At 39.4% G+C, this 26,390-nt stretch overlaps 1 non-coding gene across 1 annotated transcript; it reads right to left on the bottom strand.

Moving 5' to 3' along the window:
- Positions 1-11,883: 11,883 nt before the first annotated feature.
- LOC145103448 (small nucleolar RNA R71) lies at positions 11,884-11,990 on the bottom strand. Its single transcript, XR_013706541.1, has one exon. It is a non-coding gene; the product is annotated as a small nucleolar RNA R71 (small nucleolar RNA).
- Positions 11,991-26,390: the final 14,400 nt, after the last annotated feature.

Raw genomic sequence — 26,390 nt, 5'->3', positions numbered from 1 at the left:
TTCTTCAGTCACTCCCTGAATCATATGATAAGTTCATTGGAGAGTATCATATGATGAAACTTGACGCAACCCTCATTGACTTGACTTATATGCTTATTGCTGCTGAATCAGAAATGATTTGGCAAAGTAATGGAGCATATTTGTCCAATAAGTCAACCAACCATGCCTCCGTGGACAATCTAGGAGAATCCACCTGTTCCTGCTGCCAAGGAAAGGGGAAATGGATACGAAGCTGCCCAAAGGACCTGAAGAATCTAAGAGATGGGAGAGTCGACAAGTATGGCTCTACTTCAGGTATAAAATCCACTATCTAACTCCATTTAAATTCCTATTCTTTATTCATAATGTGATAAGATTACATTTGCATGTTTTGCAGGATTAGAGAAAAGAGAGGAAGTTTGATGGAAGAGCAAGATGAGTCTGATCACGAAGAAATGGATTTCGATCGCATGAATTCGAAGATCAGATTTTGAGCTTAGGAAGTTATGATAGATTTGTTAGGAGTATATGATTACATAGTTTTTCATTTGAATTTTGCATTGTAAGGACATGTTTTCCGCTGTTTTATGAATTAAATAAATTTTGGTTTTTATCTTATTTGTTTATCCTTGCAATGAAATATATGAAAAATTGATGTTTGTGTACTTCTATTATTAGCAAAATGGATTTGATTCTTAATTATGTTATTTGTGGAAATGTCAAAAGTTTACCAAATAGGGAGAGTTTCTCATCGCCCAAGTTTCAAGTGGACAAAAACTTGGAATCATGCAATGTGTATTTCATGATGAATGAAAAACTTTCACATTTGGGAAACTTAGACTAATTCTTTGGCAAAGTGTCAATTGAAGGACTAGGAGATCGAGTACACTAGGTCATACGTTGATCAAGTCTACCACAAGAGTGACAAAGATATTCGTCATGATTTACTAAAGTTTAGTAAATATGGTTATACTTATAAGATTGAGTATAATTCTGAGTTAACTGAAATAGTTTCAATCAATAGCAGAATGAATAAGAAGAATCAAGAAGGCAGAAAGATAAAAGTTTCTCCATTCTAAGAAGAAGGGAGAGTACCTTTTATTGTGTTTTATGATAAGTCTTAATGATTAAGAACCATGTCTCAATTGATCCTCTAAGTGAGTCTTAGTGCAATTGCATGTCTAAGAAGAGGAATCAAGAATTGTAGAAATGGTTAAATCAATAAGTCAATCATACTTCGTTCCAATATCAAGTCTTAAAGTCAAGATTGTGACATTGAGTGAAAAGTCTTAAGTAGGTTTATAACACTCATCAAATGTGGAATTTAGAAAAAGGTTTTCTTATTCTTGCACATTTAAAATTAGTAAGTTGTGATGTCTTGGATAAGACAAAGACCAACTAGGACCAATTGTGTGAAGTGTTTTGTCTTGATAAGAACTACACTAACTCTTGAATATTTGCTTTGTCAAGAAATGTTTCTTGACAAGATAATCTTATATGTCAAGGAGTCAGTGGGAGTCTTAATGGTCTTGAAAAGTTTCAAGAACAAATCAAGAATAAACCTTATCGATCATCACTAGCACACGACTTGAGGTTTACAACCTGTCGTACTGACATTATCTTGTTTTCTGTGCCATTCCAATTAAGTTAATTGCGTATGTGAGTTCTATGAGTTCTCATTTGAATGCATACTAGAGCCTTAGTCGATGGAATGTACATTGATGTGTAAGGACAAGTTACTAAACTACTTGGAAGACATGGTGGGCACTCGTGTTACCATAGGGCAAGAAATCAAGATTAAGAAAGTTCAGTCCATATGAGTTTGGATTTGTCGCAAACCTTGGTTTTGGCAAATTCACATGGATAGGAACTCATACACCATAAAATCTAAGGGTCATAAGATTCCCTCCTTCATGAAAATGACTGTGAGGAAATACTTTCACTAAGAAAGGTTTTAAGAAGATAGCGATTGTGAAAATTGTATTCTCACATTCGATTATGGTTACGGCATCCCTTTCCATAGTTCGAATTGTGAGATTTGGCAATTAGTTTGAACATTTGGAACTTAGTAACATAAATTCTATATTGTTTAAACACACATATGAGCTATCTAAGGCAAAGGTGTAGGCTTATCAAAGCATTTGGTATTAGAAATATGAATTTCAGATATTCAATAGCCATTGTTTTCTGAAACTTCATTTGTTCTCTGAATACATGTCAAAGCTAGTGGGAGCATAAGTGTTATGCTTATATGATAGTAATCATCATGATAGTGGGAGCATAAGTGTTATGATTGTATGATTATTATGGCGAGTATTGCAAGTTAGCAATATCAATTATAGAAAAACAAAGATTCAAATTTGCAAAGTTGCATGGGTTGAAAAGTTGTTTTGCTATAATTAAGGGAGAGAATATTATACTTCGTTTCAAAATCTAAAGCTTAGATTGAGAAATTTTAATAGTTTCAGTCAAAGGATACATTGTGAGTTCTTAAAATTCGATTATGATTACGGCATCCCTCTTCATAGTTCGAATTATGAGAACATGACACATAAAATATTATGGCAAAAGATTGGTAAAGTATCATATCTTTATGTGAGACATTATGCATCGTGTCCCATATACTTAGGATCGATTGCAAATGCTATAATAATTTACCATTCTAAAATTTTTCCAAATGTCTAGCGCATTAAGAGGGAAAAAGGACTAGAATTGGTTTTGACTAAAATAATTAAACAACTATCAAAGGACGATCCAAAGTTCACTGAGGATTGGTCGCTTGTGAGTAGTTGGAAGTATGGTATTGGATGGACCATATCGACATTATTATGAATAGATAAGATTCTATTAAGAATGAGTTGTCATATGGCAAATGTGGAAATGTTTCCATATTGGGAGTTGGATATTGAGATTCTATGCCTAGATTAGAAACTTTTATGCAGGAAGGATGTTCAAATGAATGAACTTTGAATGTAAGACTTCACGTCTATGGAATTGTCTTGTAACAATGTCCGATAGAGTACTTCAAAATTTCATTAGCCAAGTCTTGGTGACTTTTGTGCTATGACTTTACGAAAGGATTGTTGCGTAAAATGTTAGAATCTAGCATATTCTAGTAGTGGCAAGAACCTTGTGTTCTTACACTAATGATAAGGATTGGGAATTGTGAAATTAGCATCATTAAAAAGGTTTTTCAATTGATCTATTTCACAAAGTAAGGACCATAGGAAACATAGTGTGCGTGCTTTATGCATGGGATAACTATTGTTGTAATTCGAGTAATAAGTTGATTTTCTGAAACAGTAAACGATAATAATGAGTAATCAATATGGTGGTTAAATAGAAGTGTTTTATTTACTCTCACAAGTTTGAGGCCATATAGGATTAAGTATTATTCTTATGTTTCAATTTGCATGTTTTGACTTCCAGAATAACTAGGTTATTCAAACATCCACAGTCGGTCATACGTAGGGAGTAAGTATGAAGGAAGATTGTCATGAATCTATCTGTAGATTGTCCGAAGTGTTTAGACATAGCACAAGTTTGCTGCAGAGTTCATGAGTGCTTTGATAAGATTAAAGTATTGGATTAAACCCACGCTCACTTGGATCACTTCATGGTTTTATCACGAGTGATTAGTGAGACGATAATATTGTATATTCTTGAAACCGAGACATGTGAGTTGTTATTTGTTTGTCAGTTGCACATTGATAATAAGTAAACGCACCAGTAACTTGGTGTTATAAAACTTATTGTTGTGTGTGACTCGATCAATAAATGCAAGCGAGCATATGAGTCGAAGTTTATCCATTCCTTTTACCCAAAGTAGGATAAAAGCGATATCTATGGGCCTCTCGATGATTTAGTGATGACACCTAAGCGCTTGGCCAAGCCGGGACTAAGTTGATGTGTTCAATTATAGTCTGTTATCAGTCGTCTAAAATCGGAAGTCGGGAAACAATATAGAGAGAATGATTGAAATTCATGTCTTTTGTCTATACGATATCTTGAGAATGGAGGAATATATAATCCCTTATCTAGAGGACACGCTATCTGATAAGATCAGAGTTGGCAGCGGCTTTTGAAAGCTACGATTGCTGATCAGGTTCTGAAGTCATACGGAAAATAGTTATTAGACTTATCCAAGTGGGAGACTGTTGGATTAGTGTCTAAGTCCATAACTATTTTGGTATGTACTTGACCCGATTATGAGCATGGTCCTTTTGGGTTGCCTTCACCATAGCAACATGTAGGATGATTTAAGGAGAGAAAGGTTTAAATATGATTTATTAATATATTATGAGAATAATATATTAAAGGAGAAATCATATTGTTTAATTAATATTAGTCAAGAATTAATTGTTAATTAATTTTGTGGCTAAAAGAGATTAATTAAACTTAGGGGACTGGACTGCAATTATTGGATAATTGAGTTACTGGGCTAAGGAATGCTAAAGGAATAAGGGGTGAATGAAATTATGATGGAAGCCCATCATATTTTCGTCCATGGCCTTATCCAGAAGGTTCCATGGGCTGCTTAGAGTTTAAGCTGTCCATTAGGGTTTTGACTGAAACCCTAGCAGCCCACACAAGTATATAAAGGACCCCTTAGGCTCCAAAAACGTGGACAACACTTCCATTAGGGTTTCCAGCCGTTTTTGGTGCCTCCCTTCTCTTCTCCTCTTCATCCAAGTTGTATATGGTGTTTGTGACTCCATTAGAGGTGCAGCACTTGAGGCACTAAGCTTTCTAAGGCCAATCCAAGCAAGGAATTGATTGTTATTACTATATAACAATCAAAGGTAATTCTATAAACCCTAATTCAGTTTATAATATGTTAGATCTAAGTTTATTAGTCTTGGATTCAAAGAATGTACAATAGAGAAACCTAGATCCAAACATTAGGGTTTGTATGAGCACATAGGATTGTTTGTTATGCATAAAACCCATCAATATATTGAAATTAAATATGTTGTTATACATATACGAATCAAACAGTTTATTTATACCTTGATTACAGGTGTTCATTTATGTCACCACAAAAATTTACACATTTCATAACAAGTGAGCATTACACTAGGGTTACTATACAAACGAAACGAACTTTTGGAAAAACTATAATAGTTTACGACAAACATTTTTACATGTTAAAAACTTTTTATCAAACTGTCTTACATACTTTATGTTTCCTTTCAAACACCGTTAGAATCGTATTTCAAACAAAGGTCCCCTTATACTTAAAATTGTTTTTATTAAACAAACTACTTTCCAACCGTTTTATAAACTGACATCAAGTAATCACTTCTTATTATTTATTAAACTTCTCAAAGGTTATACAAAACTTCTTTTATATTTTATTTGTCAAATGCACGCCTATACATGTGTGGTTATATATATATATATATATATATATATATATATATATATATATATATATATATCATGTATACAGATATAGACATGAAAGTTTTCTATCCAGTTGGTTCAGTACCTTTGGGTAGCAAAGGCATATTTCGATTATACACACACATTATCAGTAACTATAATAAGTATAGTTAAGACATACTATTTACCATTCCAAGTACCAGGAATCATACAAGATTCAGTCTATTCATGAGTCAATACAAATACATTACATACTATGCGAAGAGATACAATTATATACAATTAAAAAGGCATACACTCTTAAGACATACAATTACAAAAGCATACAACTTCAAGACATACCATTTCAAGGAATACAATTACATGAGGTAGTATACTAGATATTTATAAAATTTTATATACTACAAGTATCATAACAAGAAGGTATTTTCATGTAAAGACAAATGAACATTTTCATAAGTAAATCTGTTTTATACTAAGTTGTGAGATGCTTCACGTACTTTCGAGTATGCATTATTAAGTCCTGTATTATATACCATAATCCCTTGTAGGGATAGATCTATACGGGATTGAAAATCCCGCACCTAAACTGTTAGCTACAGTTAGACCGGCAACAGGTCTGGGGTGACAAATGTCATAACATTCCAACGCCTGAAGAACGTTGTTACAGGCCATCAGTGTCAATAGCATGGTTATAAAACTCACAATGAGTATTAAAAACACGTTGATTTACGGAGTTTTCATATATCTTAGCGATTATAACTGTACACAAATCTACTATTTTATGACATGAAAACATCATGGTAGTTCATTTTGGGTCTTTTAAACTACCACCCACTTATAAACAAATATTGGATTTCTGAAACAAACATTTAAAACAGCCGAGTCTTGGTAGAGGACTACAATTTATACTAGTAGAAAATATGGGATTTTCTAGGGTTTTCAAACGTTTACGATTACTTGCAAACATGTTCGTTGGTACAAACTTTCCTTCATACATTTACAGGTCTTTCTTTACAGCTTTACAAATCAAAGTCACATAAATACTTATGAACTCACCAGAATTATTGCTGATACTCGCTTTCAAAATAACTTGTATTCCCAGGATACGGATAGACAGGTACGACTACCAGGTTCTGTGAAGACGGAGCGATCAAGACTCGTCTTTTATTTTTGAATATTCATTTTGTAGAATTATACTATGAAAGAATTCAAATGTAATTAAAATTATACTAGTAATGCAATGGATGATGTTGTTGCTTGTTTACTACTTTGCACTGTTGTGATACATTACATGACGTCCTCCGCCCCAGAATGTTTCCGCCATTCTCGGTTTTGGGGTGTGACAAAGGCCTACTGAGAACTGTTGAAAGTAGTTTGAAAGGGAAATCTGTTGTTCTCACTCATACCACTACTGCCCCAATCCTGGCAACTGGACATGGTAAAAGGAAGAAAAGGAAAGATACTTCAAAGAATCACAAGGGAAAGTCTCATGATGGATCCTCTTATAGTGGGTCCAAAGGTGGTTCTGCTGCTTCCTCTTCCAATACAAAAGAAGCAGAGTGATTCTACTGTTATGACAAAGGGCACTGGAAATGAAGTTGCCCCAAATACTTGCTGGACATCAAGGATTGGAGGATAAAGCCCACCTTTGCAGGTATTTATACTATTCATTCTAATAACTCATCACATGCTAATTCTTGATTCCTAGATACAGGATGTGGATTTCACATTTGTTCTGATTTGCAGGGTCTAAAAAGAAGTAGGGATGTGGAGCACGGGAAGATAAACCTGATCATGGGGAATAGGAAAGTGTCGCCTGTCACCAAGATTGGGGTTTATTCTTTATTGATTAGTAGTGGGTTAGAATAAGATTTGAATAATTGTTGCTAGTTGTCCGATATGGTGAGAAACATTATTTCCTTTCATGGTTTGTATAAACAAGGCTTTAGATTTTCATTTAATAATGAAATTGGTTCTATTAATGCTTTTTATAATGGTATATTTTATTTTGAAGCATTGCCTTGTAATGGTGTATATGAAACTATGATGGTTGTAGACAACTTAGGAAATAATGTATTACATATTGATTCATCCAAAGGTTTGGACAAGGCATGCTTGTGGCATTGTCATCTTGGACATGTCAACAGGAAGCGCATAGCCCAACTCCAAAAGGATGGAGTGTTGGAGTAAAGAACATTCTTAAGTACCTGCGGAGGACTAAGGACTTGGTCCTAACCCTCGATAGGAGTGATGACTTGAGAGTGACAGGGTATAGTGACGCTAGCTATCAGACCTACAAAGATAATTTCCTCTATCAGTTGAGCTAGGTATTTACCCTAAATGGAGGAGCAGTAACATGGAAAAGTTACAAAGATAATCATCTAACTAGTTTGTATGATTAAAATATCAAATTTGTATGCTAGTTAGGCTTCATGCTTTGGAAAAATGAAATTGCATGTATAATTAGAGAAAACTTAGATCTAAATCATTAGGGTTGTATGTGCACCATAGGGATGTTATAGTGCTCAAAACCCAACACTTCCTTTCTTTGCAAAATCTTTACTTTCCTCTCCAGAATAGCTACTGGTCTCTTAACATAGTTCAAGCGCTCATCCACCTGAATATTATCCAATGACACAACTGCGTCCTCATCCAATACGCACTTTCGAAGCTGTGAAACACAGAAAGTGTTATGTATCAGAGTGAGCTCCTCAGGAAGATCCAATCTATAGGTGACCTTGCCAACCCTAGCAATAACCATAATCAACGAATATATTGGGGACCCAACTTCCCCCTCTTCCTGAAGTGAATCACACCTTTCCAAGGTGAGACCTTCAGCAACACCATGTCGTCGACCTGAAACTCCAACTTGGATCGGCGTTGGTTGCCGGTTGGCATAGCTCTTCTGTTGACTCTGAGCAGTCTATAATATCTACTGGATCCCCTAGATCATCTACATGGTCTGAAGGACCACCTTGGTCCGCCTCATAACCTTGTGACCAACCTCGCCCCAACAGACTGGGGTACGACACCTCCGCCTATATAAAAGCTCAAAAAGCGGATCACCAATGATGGAGTGAAAACTTTTGTTGTAGAGAACTCCGCAAGAGGCAGGTAGGAGTACCCGCTCCCACCAAAATCAATGACACAGGCTTGCAACTTATCCTCAAGAGTCTGTATCATCCACTCACTCTGGCCGTCGGTCTGCAGATGATAAGTTGAGCTAAAGTGTGGCGTAGTGCCTAGTTCCTTATGGAACTTCTGCCAAAATTAGGAGGTGAACCGAAGATCACGGTCTGAAATAGTAGAGACCTGAACCCCATGATGAGCAACGATCTCACGAATATACACATCAGCCAGCTTATTGGTCGAAGAACTCACCCGAACTGCCAAGAAATGGGCACTCTTGGTCAATCGATCCACGATGACCCAAATAACATCAAAAACCTTTGCCATCTTCGGAAACTTGGTGATGAAGTCAATCGAAATCTGCTCCCATTTCCACATGGGATCCTCCAGAGGATGCAGCTTGTCATGCAGCCTCTGATGCTCGACCTTAACCATCTTGTAGGTCAAGCACCTCTCAACATACCAGGCGATCTCCCTCTTTATACATGGCCACCGATAACTCAACCTCAGATCCCAATACATCTTGGTGGCCCCATATGAATAGAGATAATGCCTCTAAATCTTGAGGGAAAAAACCACAACCCCCAACTCAAGATCATGCGTGGGATATCTCGACTCATGCGGCTTTAGCTGCCGCGAAGCATAAGCTATCACCCATCCTCTCTGCATGAGGAATGCTCCCAAACCAGTGATGGGTACATCACAAAAAACCACAAAATCCTTAATTCCCTCCGGGAGGGTCAAACATGGGGCCTCGCATAGCCTCTACCGAAGTGTCTCAAATGTTGTCTGCTGCTCGGGCCCCCACCGGAAATCCACCCCTATTCTCGTCAGACGAGTGAGAGGTACTGCAATCTTGGAGAAATCATGAATGAATCTTCGGTAGTACCCTTCCAAACCCAAGAAACTCCTGATATCAGAAGGAGATTTTGGAACCTCCCACTGCATCACCGCCTCGATCTTGGCCGGATCGACCAAAATATCATCTTTGTTAATGAGGTGTCCAAGGAACTGAACCTCTCATAACCATAACTCGCACTTTGAGAACTTAGCATAAAGTCGTTCTCGCCTCTAGCCCCTAGGAGCTAGCGAAGATGCTCTTCATGCCGCTCTCCGGTCTTGTAATATACCAAGATATCATTGATGTTGCCATATTTATACTTATTTTTAGGCAATATTTAAGTACATTTTTATTAATAAGTTGATAATATGTTTAGAATAATGGTACTTATGACTTTAAATTGTTATTTTCAGTCAATTAAAAGGATTTTCGAAGAGAGGGACCAAAAGTGACAATATGTAGAACATGGGAGACTTGGAAGACAAGAAATGAATAAATCCACGAAAGTTACTAAACTCACGACGTGGCAAAGTCGGCCACGATGTGGCATGAGGATTCTAGAAGATAAAGATCGCGATTCGGAGGAATCCTTGCCCGGTACGGATAACTTGGAGCCCACGACGTGGCCTAGATAGCCATGACGTGGAGCGGGATTTTGGAGTCTATTTAAGTGTTCCTGATCATTACGAGAGGGAGAACCTTTTGGCTGAAGAAAGGAGTTTTAGAAGACGATTTGGAGCGAAAGAAAGGCTCTAGAGAAGGTTTTCAACACCAAAAAGAGTAAAGGTTTATATTTTAGTTAATTAAGAACATATTATCTATTACTTTGAGTTGTGTTAGTTTATTAGTTGCTATGATGAGCAGCTGAATCTAGCTACTCTTGTTTAGCTAGATGAAGCTTCCAACTTATGAATAGCTCAAATTTTTATGGATTTATTTAGTTGGTAAAATTGCTTGTGTTTAATTTGTATTACCTAGCATGCTTATGTTTGTTGCTTTAATTACTTGATTGCATGTTATGTGTAGCTTAGTGACCATTAACTGCATGAATTTGTTTACCTAATGATTTAGTGAAGATTAAATTGTTAGAGCTAGGATTGACCAATCTTAGTTAGTAATTAGAGTAAATAAGCTTAGGTGTGCTAGAGAACGTGTATTGTGACTACAATTGCGTTTATATAACAAATCTTACATAGCATATTTACATTCATAATTAGTTCTGTGTTTAATTATGTGTGAACATATATGGTTTGACATGAATTAGTTAATTATTGGTAAAGTCATAACTAAATTACTAATACAACTAAAAACCAACTTAACAATCCGTAATCATTAGCTAGCCATAAGAAAGAAGTGGATTCAATCTAAACAAGAGTGTGTTTTGACTTATTGAATTTGATTTAAGTTCGTCTGATCTTGTAAAATCAGATAAAACCCCTTTTAAACTTGCTAATAATTAGGTTAATTTAATAGTAAGTAAATTAATTAGTAACACCGTTCCCTGTGATCGACACCCGACTTACCTAAGCTATACTGTAATCTGACTAGGTACACTGCCTATAAGTGCATAGATAGTCTAAGTTTGTTAGGTTATAAATATTAAAATTAGTTGGTACTTTTGTGCACATCAAGTTTTTGGCGCCGTTGCCGGGGAACGACTTAGTTTTTAGCTTATTTATTTGCATTAAATTAATCGATCCTTCTTGTGGAGTAAAAACCACAAAAAGTTAATTTTTCAGCAAAGTATAATTTTTTCTTTCAGTCACAGAGTCCACGATGTGGCCTGATACCTGCCACGATGTGGACATCTAAAAACACTAGATTTTTAGTTGTTAGTTAGTTTTTCTTATTTTAGTTCAGTTTTACGTTTTTAGTTTAGCAAGTTGCAGGAGTTCATGACCAGAGGCTCAAACACACCCTTGGTGCCACCACTTGAAGATCCCGAGTCTGCAATTCACAAGAAAAAGACGCCCTTACAAGAATTGAAGTCAGCTTTTTCAAGGAAGTCGGGAAAGAAGACAGGAGAGTCAAGTTCATCCGCGAGGCACAAGAGCAATTTTGAGCACTTGGATCAAACACCCGTCGAAACCGAGTCCGAATACGATATCGAGCCGGAATTTGAAGAACACACAAGTGAACCCGAGAACGAGCCAAGGAACGAGATGGCAGCAATTGAAGAGATGTCCATGGGAGCTTACAAGAAGTGGATCCGAGAAGATATGGGTCCCAGTTTAGTCCAACCCGCAATACCTGCCACTGCCACATTCGAGCTGAAGGGGCACATTTTGACTGCACTGAAGGACATCCCATTTTTTGGGAAAGATCATGAGGATGCTTTTAAGCATCTAGATGAAGTCAAAGACATTACGGATTACTTCAATGTCCCAAATGTCAACAGAAACACAGTCTTGCTTAGGATGATTCCCATCATTTTCAAAGGAGCTGCTAAGGAATGGTTAAAAGCACTTCCACCGGGTACAATTACCACTTGGGCTCAAATGCGTGAGCAATTCCTAGACCAGTTTTGCCCGCCATCCAAGATAGCCAAACTCAAGAAGGCAATAGCCAACTTTGAGCAACAGCCGGGGAAGTCATTATACGAAGCATGGGAGCGGTACAAGGGCTTGCTCATAAATTGCCCTCAACATGATCTAAATGTGCAACAGGAGATGTCAATCTTCTATGATGGGGTCAACGTTATGACAAGACAACTCCTTGATTCTCAAGGACCTTTGACAAAGAAAAATCCAAGGGAGGTCAAGGAGCTGATTGAAGAATTCGCAAAGCACTCTCGCGAATACCACAACCCTAGGCAAGATGGAATCAAAGGCGGTGGAGGGGCCCAAACTGAAGAAATAGCAGCTGTAATGGCCATGTTGAATAATTTGGATCGAAGGATAACACAAATGGACCAGTCAATACATGCCATAAGAGTGGGTTGCGAGAAATGTAGTGGTCCACACTTGACCAAGGACTGCAATGTAGATGAGTTTGGGAACAAAAAAGCTCAAGTGTGCTACTCTAGTGGGGATAAGTTTGATGAGGACTGGAGGAAACCGAAGAAGGAGCGGCTGCCATATGAAGAGTATAAGAAGCAAAAGAAGAGAAGTATAGGCAGACAGGTCGAGGCTTTTATCAAAAGGAGCAGCCACCACCCGAGAAGAAACCCGACCTAGAGACCATTTTGATGAAGTTTATGGAAGCTTCGGAAAAGAGACACGATGCCAATGATTCTGCTATTATGGAACAACAAACTTTAATAAAGAATCAGCAAGCCTCCATCCATAACCTTGAAGTACAATTTGGTCAACTTGCCACTCTGGTTCATGAAAAATTGTCCCCGAAGAATCCCAAAATAAAGACCCAATCTCATGTAATGGCCATCGATACTGAAGAAGAAGCAATCTCTGAGTTCCTGGAGGCATTGGAAGAAGAACCACAACAGCCCGATCCAAAACCCAAGAAGTCAAAGTTCGAAAATGAAAGGGTTGCTAAAATAGCTTCGCCACGATGTGGCACTCCTCTGGCCACGACGTGGCGCATATCTGATCAAAAAGTCTTTGAACCCGTTCCGGTTTATCAGCCACCATTGCCATTTCCACCCCGAACTGCACTTAGTCTACTGGAGAAGGAGCATATAGAGTTTGTCAAGCATATGAAGGGGATCCCAATTAATACTCCCTTTGTCGAGTCCTTATCCAAAACTCCCGAGAATCAGAAATTACTGCAAGATTTGATAGACACTCGCAGGAAGTTAAAGAAGAAGTCTAAGGTGGTTCTAAGTGAACAAACCTCAAAAGCCGTGTTGGGAGAGATACCAGAAAAGATGGGGGATCCTGGACGCCTCACTCTTCCATGTGAGTTTGGTAATAAAATGAAGGTTAATGCTTTAGCCGATTCTGGGGCTAGCATTAATTTGATGCCTTTTTCATTTTATCAAAAATTGGAAATTCAGAAGATGAAGGCTACAAAAATGAAGATTCACATGGCGAACCGTTCAGTGACACAACCTCGGGGCATAGTGGAGGATATTTTGGTGAAAATTGGAAAATTTGTTTTTCCAATAGACTTTGTAGTTTTGGATATGAAGGAAGATCCCGATGTCCCAATTATCCTTGGTCGTCCATTGCTTAACACTGCTGGAGCTCTTGTTGATATTCGTGAGTCTAAGCTCACTTTGAGGGTTGGAGATGAACAAGAAGTTTTTGGAATACAAGATGACTTTCAAGAGGATCATGTTCAAGAAGAGGTGTTCATAATTAATGAAGACAATGAACTAGAAGAACTGGAAAAGCTTATGGAAGAAGAGATCAAGGCAGTTCATCAAGTCAAAAGAACAAAACCGAGGGCATCTGTTCCATATTTGATTGAAGTCATGGCTTACAAGAGTCCGCCTTCTTGGGTGAGCAAAGAGGATGAGGAGATGATAAGTGATGAAGAGGAGGTCAGTTCAAGAGTGACAATGCCGGTGGTGAAAGAAGAGGAGGATGCTAAAGAGTGCAAGGAAGAACCCAAGGGCACAAAACGCAAGCTTGAAGAAGAGGGCAAATCAAAAAAAGAGAATTCAAAGAAGGCATATAAAAGGCGAGTTCAAGCTTACAAGAGGCGATTCAAGGAACAAAAGATTTTAGTGGTGGACTCTTCAGAAGATTCAACGTAGAAGGCATGGTGTCCAGCTCAAGACTCCAAGAAAAAAAAGCGCTTCTCGGGAGGCAACCCGAGTTTGGTTTGCATTTTCTTTTCTTTTAATTTTTAAGTTTTTAATTAGGAAAGATATCAACTCATCATCTAATAACTGATACTGAGTAAAGAATTAGTTGTGGGGAGCTTTAATTAATAAATGAAATGCAAAGTAGATAGTAAAAATGTGTGATTTTACAAAATTTTGCGATCAGGCATATGCCACGTCGTGGTCTGATAGGGCCACGTCGTGGTAAAAGTGTAATCACGAGATCAGATGACAATTTCAAAGTCCACGACGTGGCATAGCCAGCTACGATGTGGCCTCTAAAAAGTCACGGGGGGACCATTTCTTTAAAACCCTTTGACTGCATACTCCTACTCCCCATTTTCTACTGCCGCACGAACGGGAACAAGGTCCCCACAGCCAATTTCTTAATTTGCTTCCAAATTCCTTGCAAGTTCTTGTCATTTAACTCTACTTGGTATGTGTTCTACCCATTAATTGTAGTTATATCTTACAATTTTAAATTTTCATGGTTAGGGTTTATGTGATTCACGAAATTGGTTAAGACTAGTTGTTGATTCTAGGTTGCATGTCCCTTAAATGTCCATAGGAACAAACCCTAAGCAGTATTTTTGGTTGAAATCGCAGGTAGAGTAACCGATCGATACACAGGTTTCGACTGCGGTTCACGACGTGGCGAGCCTGGCCACGTCGTGATTCCTGGCAACCAGTTTTATTTTTATTATTTTTAATGTATTGGGTGTTTGCTGCTTTGGTTTGATTTTGTATGCAGAAATGGGACCACGAAGAGCTATTCCACAGGAGGAAAACCCGATTGATGTGGCGAGTATACATCCTTTATATCAGTTTCCTCAAAACATTCCCCGACCATTGTTGACTACATATGAAAATCGGTTGGGATGGCTGTACAATAGGGAATTTGCGATAGCTCCAATTATCGATTGGGGATGGCTCGGTGGTGTGGGAATGGTTGCTGAGTTGGAACGCTATTGGACGAAAACATACAAAGGGGATCAATTTTCTTTCACTTGTCACAGGTGGAGGAATTTGTTTGCAATTCAAGAACCCGTATACCGGGAGTTATCGGTGGAGTTTTTCTCTACCGTATGTTTCGAGGAACGCACCATTGATTTTACTTACAACCGGGCACTTGTGTTTCGTTTGGGTGGTGTTTATAGAGAGTGTAGTCTTCGGGAATTCGCTTGGCGGATGGGGCTTTATACCGAAGTGGAGACTCAATCTCCATTTTTCATACCATTCCTACTTGGATGTGTTCAGGATTTTAATCCCGGTATTATGGATGTTCAGTTCTGGTGGGGCATTTCTAGCCATGAGTATAATACTCGTGATTCGAGTGAGTCATAAATTCGGAATCCTGTTTTCCGATTTCTACATCGCCTGATCACTTTTTCTATAAATCACAAGCATCATGGCGATAAAGTCCCTATTCAGAATTTGTTTTATCTGTGGACTCTTATTACCCCGGGGGTTTGCTGTGATTTACCGTATATGTTGGCGAGGTTCATGGGGAAGAAAGCGGCTAATTCTAGGCCCGGGAGTCCGATTACAGGGGGGCATTTGGTTACTCGCCTTGCTAGGTCGTATCATATTTTAACCCATGATTTTGTGAGGAATCTTACCCGATTCCCGGACACTGATTTGACCGTTCAAGTCTTGGGAGTTATGCGGGCAGTGGTGAATGTCGGGGGTCGTTTTGTTATACCGCCGATAGATGAGGAGCAAGAGGAGGCGCAACCAGGGCAACAACCACCAGCCAGACCGCGGCGTCGGAATGTGCGAGCTAGAGGAGAGATTGAGAGAGAGCGTGCTACTTCACAGCATGTACAGGGAGTGCCCACCGACCCTTTTCAGATTCGGGTGGGGACTTATTTGGATAATTTCCGGGGGCATGCCATTTATCATACCCAGCTTACAGAGGGTGTTTATTCGCATTTGGGTGTGACTCGACCACCTTCTATGCCACCACAATATCCTTATTTTCCAACTTGGGAGGAGCTTTGGTGTCCGCAGAATGACGGGGCAGGACCAAGGAGATGATGATTGATTTTCTTTTCTTTTCTTTTCTTTTTATTTTGTTTTGTTTTGAGTAGTGTTTTCTTTTATGTTTGAATTTGGTTTGTAATGTAAAACTTTCTTGAACTATGATGTTACTCTTTCTTTTGGGTTGTTCCGTTTTTCAGATTAGCATTGGAATTCTAAGGAGCATATAAGGTTAACTCTAGAGTCGTGTTTGTCTAGTCAAGTCAAGGAAGCCTAGAGTCGTGAGTTGGAACCCACAATTCAAGATAAGTGTGGGGTACGTTAGTAGGAGAGAGGTTACAGTTGGGAAGTATATTTACATAGAAGCGTCTTAAACCATTTAGACATTGATCAAGCTGCTAGGATGCATGAAAATAATAATAATAATAATATTAATAATAATAATAATAATAAGGCATTTTTGTTGATGTCCAGTTTCCACGACGTGGGCTCCTTTCGCCACGTCGTGGCGCTCATGGAATTTGAAGAATACACAGGAGCTTGTTGTGCGTGTTTTCATCTTATATCACGACGTGGTGCTCTTTGCCACGACGTGTATCAGTCTATCTTTTCCCACATTCTTCTACTTACTAGCATCCACATTGAAGAATTGAAGTTTCAAGTCATGTTCGTGGTTTATTTACATATTCATCCAGTTCTACACCGAGTTTTTATTTTTGGAGGTCCATATTCAGGATGCACGTTTTCCACACTTTTGGAAAAGTCCACGCCACTATCCCAGGGGAGTCTGTTCCTTTTCTCCCTTTTCTTTAATTTTATGCATACAATGAGGGCATTGTATGAAATAAGTGTGGGGTAGGGGTAGAAAAAGTAAGTTGCTAGATAATCATAGAATTTGATAGTAAAATTGAAAATTTGAAAATTGAAATTTTTAATAATTGAATCTAGTAATAATAATTTGAATTGTAATTGCTATTGTTTTGTGGGATGATCCAATGAAAGTTCGAATGTTTAGTTGAGCCAATATACGTTATAGTGCATTTGTGGCCTCCCTTATTTTAGTGAAATCATAGAACAAAAACATAACCCCGCTTGGTCTGAGGGATGCAATATGTTTAGCAGCCTAAACCTGAAATGTATCCAGGAAAATTATTATCATTAACCAACAAAGGTTGAGGTTGAGCCCCTCTGCTTAAGCATGTAGGTTTTGAGTGAAAAAAGTGAGGTACATGTTAAAAAAAAGGAGAGAATTGCAAGAAAAGTTTGAAGAATTTTGGAGCAAATAAAGTGAAGATCAAAAGATCAAAATTCCAAGAAATTCAAAAGTTGAAGATACCAGAAATCAAACAACAAAGGTGGTGAATTCAAAGAAATCAAAGATCAAATGTCAAAGAAGTGAAGAATTCTAAAAGAGCTCCATAGTGGTATCATAGATTGTAATTCTAGATTATGTATGCTTAGGTTGCTCAAATAAAAATACATTGAGGATAAGGAGGTTTTATGCGGATGGATTCGGAGGGTTGCATAAAATGAGCATTGTTCGGAAAAAGTGGGCGAGTGTTTACGAAGATTGTGAGTATTTAAAGTATGGGGGGGTACTTTAGGAAAATTTTAGACACAAATGCATGCGTTGAGGTCTTGGCATAATGGCTGAGCTGGAGTCAGATTGTTCTATGTGGTGTTAGTAATTAAGAGTTAAGTTTAAATTTGCTTGATGGCAAGCAAAGCCTAAGTGTGGGGTATTTTGATATTGCCATATTTATACTTATTTTAGGCAATATTTAAGTATATTTTTATTAATAAGTTGATAATATGTTTAGAATAATGGTACTTATGACTTTAAATTGTTATTTTCAGTCAATTAAAAGGATTTTCGAAGAGAGGGACCAAAAGTGACAATATGTAGAACATGGGAGACTTGGAAGACAAGAAATGAATAAATCCACGAAAGTTACTAAACTCACGACGTGGCAAAGTCGGCCACGACGTGGCATGAGGATTCTAGAAGATAAAGATCGCGATTCGGAGGAATCCTTGCCCGGTACGGATAACTTGGAGCCCACGACGTGGCCTGGATAGCCACGACGTGGCGCAGGATTTTGGAGTCTATTTAAGTGTTCCTAATCATTACGAGAAGGACAACCTTTTGGCTGAAGAAAGGAGTTCCAGAAGACGATTTGGAGCGAAAGAAAGGTTCTGGAAAAGGTTTTCAACACCAAAAAGAGTAAAGGTGTATATTTTAGTTAATTAAGAACATGTTTTCTATTACTTTGAGTTGTGTTAGTTTATTAGTTGCTATGATGAGCAGCTGAATCTAGCTACTCTTGTTTAGCTAGATGAAGCTTCCAACTTATGAATAGCTCAAATTTTTATGGATTTATTTAGTTGGTAAAATTGCTTGTGTTCAATTTGTATTACCTAGCATGCTTATGTTTGTTGCTTTAATTACTTGATTGCATGTTATGTGTAGCTTAGTGACCATTAACTGCATGAATTTGTTTACCTAATGATTTAGTGAAGATTAAATTGTTAGAGCTAGGATTGACCAATCTTAGTTAGTAATTAGAGTAAATAAGCTTAGCTGTGCTAGAGAACGTGTATTGTGACTACAATTGCGTTTATATGACAAATCTTACATAGCATATTTACATTCATAATTAGTTCTGTGTTTAATTATGTGTGAACATACATGGTTTGACATGAATTAGTTAATTATTGATAAAGTTAGAAGTAAACTACTAATACAACTAAAAACCAACTTAACAACCCGTAATCATTAGCTAGCCATAAGAAAGAAGTGGATTCAATCTAAACAAGAGTGTGTTTTTACTTATTGAATTTGATTTAAGTTCGTCTGATCTTGTAAAATATGATAAAACCCCTTTAAAATTTGTTAATAATTAGGTTAATTTAATAGTAAGTAAATTCATTAGTAACACCGTTCCCTATGATCGACACCCGACTTACCTAAGCTATACTGTAATCTGACTAGGTACACTGCCTATAAGTGCATAGATAGTCTAAGTTTGTTAGGTTATGAATATTAAAATTAGTGGGTACTTTTGTGCACATCAATCATCAATAAACATGATTACCGAATGATCGAGCATCGGTCTGCATACCCAATTCGTCAAATCCATGAATAATGTAGGCATACTGGTGAGCCCAAATGGCATCACCACAAACTCGTAATGCCCATAATGAGTCTGGAACGCGGTCTTCTCCACATCCTCCTCTCTTACCCTAAACTGATGACGTCCGGACCTCAGATCTATCTTGGAGAACCAAGATGCACCATTCAACTGATCAAAGAGGTCATCAATCTGCAAAAGGGGATAACGGTTCTTCACCATTAGCTCGTTTAACTCCCGGTAATCAATATACATCCGATGTGTACCATCCTTCTTCTTGATGAATAAAATCGGCGCTCCCGACGGAGAACTACTCGATTAGATGAACTGCTTGCCTAACAGCTCCTGCAACTAGTATGATAACTCCTGCATCTCTGGCGGTGCCAACCAGTACTATGCCTTGGCAATCGGGGTCGTACCCAGTACAAGGTCAATCCTGAACTCAACGTGCCTCTCTAGAGGTACACCAAGTAACTCCTCCGGAAATATATCAACGAACTCCCTGACGACTGATACATCAGTAATGGACACCTGATCCCCAACCCACGCATCCACCACATAAGCCAAATAACCTGCATACCAACGCTGAATATACTGTCGATCCCTGGTTGGAGAGAAAAACCCTAAACACATCCTGGTGCCCTCTCCATAGATAACCAGTTCTCCCCCACTTGGGGTTCGAACTACCACGCGCTAACCCTCGCAATCAATCATAGCACTGAAGCGGCTCAGCCAATCGATATCCACAATCATGGAGACATCGCCCATGGGGATAGGAATAAAATCGATCGGTAAGGATACCCCGAAGATCTCCAGAATGCAACCCTGATATACCGAAGAAGCAGAAACCTCGTGTTCGGTGGCGATAGAAACACGCACAGACACGCCAACTTTCTTAAAGGCAAAGCAAACTCCCTACTAATAGACCGAGAAACAAATGACCAACTCGCACCCGAGTCAAACAACACTAAAGCAGGAAAGGAGTTCACTAGGAATATACCTACCAAAGGTACAAATATATAAGCATAATACAAACATAATAAATAAAATAAGGGATAGAAACATACCAGTCACAAAATTTGTTGCTGCCCTGGCCTCCTCGGTGGTAAGCTGAAAAGTGCGCCCTTGAGCCCTTGGGGGCTCCGCCCTGCCCTGAATTCTGTCAGTGATCCTCAAAGTAGCTGGCGCAGGAGCCTGCGCCGGCGTGGCAACGAGCGATGGACAATTGGCCTTCACATGGCCAACCTGGTCGCAATGATAACAAATACTGGAACTGAGTGTCGGAGCCTGCTGCCGACAATCCTTCCACATGTGGCCCTGCCGACCATAATTGTGGCACCCAAACAATGATAGTAAAGCACCCTCAAGCACCTTGTCGCACTTCCTACAAGTGCGTTCCTTTCGGCCCCTAGATCTGACATCGCCGTATTAAACCGCTTTCGTGCAGGCTGCGACCGCACCGGGGCCGACCTCTGCTCCCTCATCTGCATATCAATCTCAATCTCACACCACCTGGCAGCCTCCTGCATCTCCAATAAAGTACCATAACGTTGTGTAGAAACAAACTGTCTGATCCCCTTCTTGAGCATGCTCAAGTAACGGGTAATTACAGCCTACTTGGATGCAGCAAACTCAGGACGGAACATACTATAGCTCTCTTTGTGAACATCTTGGTGATCTCCGTCACCGTCTCAAAACCCTGTCTCAAATCCGAGTACTCATGCACTAACCTCTCATGCTCCACCAGCGGAACATATCAGGAGCGGAACATCTTAGAAAACTGCTCCCAAACCACAACAACTCTCTGCTCAACAGAATAAGAATTGGTAGCGAGCCTCCACCAATCCTTTACTCCGGACCTCAGAAGGTTTAGAGCACACTTGACCTTCTGGTCAGCAGGGCATTAACAAGTGAAGAAACATCCCTCCACGTCAGATATCCACCTCATGGAAATGATCGGGTCCTGAAACCCATTAAAGTCAGGGGATTCATATTGGTGAAGTCTCGATACTGAAAGACCCATCCTGTCCCGACACCAGTAGCCGCCGTGGCCGCGAAGGTTGCAGCAACAGCCGTCTCAACAATGGCTGCGTATCGATCATCAAAGAACTCCATCATGATGGTCTTGATAGACCCGAACATCCTCAGAATCTGTCCCCGGACAATGGTAACCACCTCCTCGTTAGTGATCTCCCTGATGCGGTCCTCTGACAATGCTGATTGTAATGCCCGTAGATCCGGGCTAGTCAATTTAGAGATAATAGGGGTCGAAAATGACTTTTCGAAAAAAGATTATTTAGAATAAATAATCTTAACCAAGTTGTAGAATATGTATCAAGGGTTCCGTACATATAAAGAGCGCCGAAATCCGAGTTATAACGAAGAAGTTATGACCCGTCGAAGTTTCACAACGGAACCGGCGCGGCACCGAGAAGACGTAAATAGTGAATTTATGAGAGAGCGACTTTTAGCCTTAGTGTAGCACCTGGTTCCTGGTACGTATTCCTCGTAATTAATATTTTTTAAATAATGCATTTTGCCTTGGACTCAACGAGTTGAAGGACCAACTCGCCGAGTAGAAGCGGGATGAGACGCGGGGTCTAAGCCTTGGACTCGGCGAGTAGGCCCTGTTTGGGCAAAAACCCTAACCCGGGTGTTTTCACCCTATTTAAACACTCTAACTCGGCCTCCCTTGTCCCTAACACTTCCAGAAGAGTTGTAGAGTGAAACCCTAGCCCCTTTTTGTCCTTGTGAGTGATTTTGGCCTTGTGAAGGAAGTTTGAAGCTTAAGAGAAGAAGAAGGAGGTGGAAGAGTGCAACGAGGGGAAGTAGATCCGACATCTACCCTGCAAGAGGCTTCCATTCTGGTAGAAAAGTCTCTACCTTGATCACTAGTTCATTAGATCCCCTTTTGTCCCTAATTGGTGGTTTTCAAGCCCTAAAACACCAAACTCCATGTGTTTGTGCTCTATGATCCGAAAGGACTTCAGATCTAGACCTTATGGACGTATTAGAAGTATAAAGTCTCTGTGGTTGAAGTGATTGAGGTCCCTATTAAGTGCATGACCTCATAAAGAGCTTGGATTTGCCTTTTGGAGCTAATTGGGCCATGCATCCACGTAAAGTTTGCAACTTTACGTGATAAGCATGCCCTAGGAACATAGATTTATAGTTTGGAAGCGTTGCATGTCTCAGATTTGGACTGTATGGGAAGTGGGTCGAAGGGACTTGACAAGTCCCAAAGTGGAACTCGGCGAGTTCTATGAAGATGGTCTTAGACTTGGCGAGTTGGATGAACAACTCGGCGAGTCCTATGAAGATTTCCTAGAACTCGACGAGTTGTTCTTTAAACTCAGTGAGTCTTATGAACTGTTACTGAGTAAGAGGGGTTTAGGTGTTGAAGGTCCAACCCTTCATATCTGCACGCGGAATTAGCAATTTAAAGTGTAGCAATAGTCCCAGAAACCCAAATCCTCATAAAGGATGCCCTGGTGAGGAATTGGAAGCGAGTAGGAGATCTGCTCGTGGGGACTCGGCGAGTCGGATCACGAGTCGGTTCTATCATCTCAAGTAGTGAGTTAAGGGTGACTCAGTGAGTGAGAAGAGGGACTGTCGAGTAGGACCGGGTTAGTGGGAAAAGGACTCGGCGAGTCTGTGCCATGACTCGGCGAGTCCAGTCAACTGGAAGTTGACTTTGACCAAGGAGTTGACCTTGGACCAGGGGTGGGTCAGTCATCTGACCTAAGGGTATTTATGTGTGGCTAATCTATGTTTATGATTTATAGTCGGAGGATTAGCGGTTCAATAGTCAGGCGCTTAGCAAGCAGACCTTCAGCAACTACTTTTCGAGGTGAGTTACCTTCCAGTAGAAGTGGGTCTACGGTCACAATGCCGGCCCACCAGTAGGAGTTGTATGATTAGATGATTGTATCTGTGATATTCATCTAGGATTGCTACTACTTGTGATATGTTTTTGTGCTAGTATGATATGATGCTATGTGCTAGTGACAGTAGGGGAGATAGTCCCTAGATTACCGGTCGATAGGGACGAAGGGGCAGTCATGCCCAGTTATGCTAGATAGATTAGTTGATATGTGTTATGTGGTAGTAGTGGGGGGTGAAATAGTCCCCAGCATCCGATCGAGAGGACCGAAGGGGAGACCAGCACCCAGCTATGCTAGTCAGTATCTGGTCGAGAGGACCGAAGGGGAGACCAACACCTAGTTATGCTAGTCAGTATCCTGTCGAGAGGACCGAAGGGGAGACCAGCACCCAGCTATGCTAGTCAGTATCCGGTCGAGAGGACCGAAGGGGTAGGTCGGGCACCCAGATATGCCTGACAATATATGTATGTTATGTGGTTATATGGTATGTGGTACAGTGGGGGAACTCACTAAGCTTCGTGCTTACAGTTTTCAGTTTTGGTTTCAGGTACCTCTTCTTCGAGGGGGAAGGAGCTGGCGCGGTAGCGGCACATCGTACACACACACACACACACACTGTTTTTCCGCCTTCCGAGATTGTTCTGGGATTTGTACTTTGACTTTTGGTTGATTTCGTATTTTGGTTTTCAAACACAATGTATGGATGCGAAATGATTTGATCAGACAATGTTTTATTTACAAATGTTTTGCAAAGTGTTTAGTTAAAAATGAAATTTTTGGCCCGTATTTTGGGACGTTACACTTAATAATCTAAATGAAAGTCATAGAATATATTAACCTGAGAGCGTCCATAAAAAGAACGCCCAAATCTGACTTCGTATGAGGAAGTTATGATTTTTCGAAGTTTCGGCTTAGCGGTGTACAACCCGAAGTTCGAGTATTAGATCGAACGGTTTTTAGCCGACACAATGTAACATCCTGATTTTTATGGAGTAATTAAATATAAAGTAGGAGTCCCGGGAAGTAATCCTAGTATCGTTGTATATTTTTGTAGTCCAAAATCAATTAATAATTATTGGAATATGAGTTTCGAAGGTTAAAGAATAATATTGGACTTATATTAAAAGGATTATATGGAGTTAGGGGCTAAAGTGTAAGTCCGGGCCTGATTTGAAAAGAATTATAGAGTGCAGGGTTAGTAAGGTAAATTATGAGTTAGTTTTGAAAGAATTTGGGGAAGGAAAGGTTAATCTTGTCAACATGGGATAGATGGTATGGGACTCGGGATATAAAACCCATCATCCTGTGAACCCTAACCCTAGCTATGAACAACCGCCAACCTTGCCTTCACCCTCCTTCAACTTCAGCGCCGCTACCCCCTCCCCTTCTCTGTCGAGTTACCTTGCACCGCCATTGCTGGAGTCATCAAGCATCACCACCGCAACTCATGTCGGTTCTGTTGTCGTGTTTGGTCGAAGGATATTCCCGAGAGAGAAGTTGTCGATGCCATGTTCTAATTCTTCTCTCTCTCTTCTCCGCTCCTTGCCGTCGTTGCTATCGATTCGAAGCTGCCATCGATCCTCCTGCCGCCGATTAGGGATGTCAAAAAGTCCCATGAGACCCCGGTCCCGTGGGGCCCTGGTCCCGTATGAGGGGTAGTTGTTTAAAAAAATCAGGGGCGGGAGCAGGGACAAAGTTAACCCCCGTTTTAATTTCGGGGGCGGGGGTGGGGATGGGCAGTCCCATCCCGAAACCCCCACGGGGACCCCGTTAACATGTTATATATATATATATATATATATATATATATATATATATATATATATATATATATATATATATTATGTATGATTGATTGTATCCATGTACGGTGTACCCTAGCCGTGTATGTAGGGTTAATATACGACTGTATCTTTTCAGTAATCAGTTTTGACATAAGGTCTTAGGTCGTAAGGAGTAATAAGGAGTAATGAGTAATGACGATTAAATTCCTTCCTAGTTCTCAACTTCTTGCTACTAACGTCGCTTCCCGCTGCTAAAGTCGCTTCTCTCCGGACGGACCAAACTTCAATTTCTTCACGTCGTCGACACTACAGAGTAGACCGTCTCCATCTGACTGTCATCTTCTTCATCCCCCTTCAGCCATTCATCAGCAACACAGTTGAACACACGGTCAGGTACTTGGCTTAGTTGTCTATAACATCTTTCTGATGATCTTGATACTAGAACTGATCCGTTCACTGGTCTTGATACTAGAACATCAATTTCTTCACGTCGTCGTCTTCTTCGTCCCCCTTCATCCGTTCACTGATCGATATATTAGTGTGTTGTAATCATGATTTATATTAAATTAAATTATTAATCATAATGAACTAAATTAAAGAGAGTGCATGCATGTAGAGTGGAACTTCTAGAAGCAATAGCAACTGAAGGCTGAAGCCGACGAGTCATTAGGTTTACAATTTTTTGAGAAGTTTGTTTATCTGCAGGCTACAGCTCCATTAGGTTCACAATTTTTTTTGTTTTCCTTAACCTCTTAATTGAGCTTTTACTTGCATAAACCCTTGGTGTTAGCTTGAAATCTTCATTTGTCCTTTGAAAAGTTGAAAACTGTAACATTTTATTTGGTTAATTTCCAAAAATTGATTTTCATTCCATACAAACTTAGGATATATGTAGCAAATAATTGATATCACTAACACAAAAATTGCAATTTGATTTGAATTTTAACAATTGTTAATGTTTTGTGATGTTGTGAAATCAATTTCTGGCTTCAAATATCATGACTTCTGCTGATCAAACTCAACCTCATGAATCAAATACGGTTCATGATACCACCGATGCTAATGATCAGACTGCGGAGAATGATAAAAAAAAAAAGAAAACTAAGATCTCCGGTATGGGCTCATTACGAATTGAAAAACATTAAAGGAACTCAAAAGGCGGTTTGCATTTATTGCAATAAGGCATTAACTTACAATAGCAACACTGGAACAAAAGGTTTGTTGGGTCACCAAAACTCATGTAAAGCAGGGAAATCTCAAAAAAATTGACGATTTTCAAAGTCATTTAGTTGGAAAAAATTCTAAGACGGACGAAAGTGGGGGATCAGTTTTAGCAACCCATTGTTTTAATTATGAGGATTCACGAATGGATCTTGCTAGGATGATAGTGCAGCATGACTACCCACTTCGTATTGTTGAACATGAAGGCTTTAGAGTATTTTTATCAAGGGCTTCAACCATTATTTAAGTCTATTACTAGAAACACGGCTAGGAGTGACGTCTTGAAATTGTATGATAAGGAAAAAGAAAAGCTAATGCAATTCT

Source organism: Lactuca serriola, chromosome 4, assembly GCF_051521515.1.
Source record: "Lactuca serriola cultivar US96UC23 chromosome 4, Lser_US96UC23_V15, whole genome shotgun sequence".
NCBI lineage: Eukaryota > Viridiplantae > Streptophyta > Magnoliopsida > Asterales > Asteraceae > Lactuca > Lactuca serriola.
This window is presented reverse-complemented; position numbering and strand designations above follow the sequence as displayed.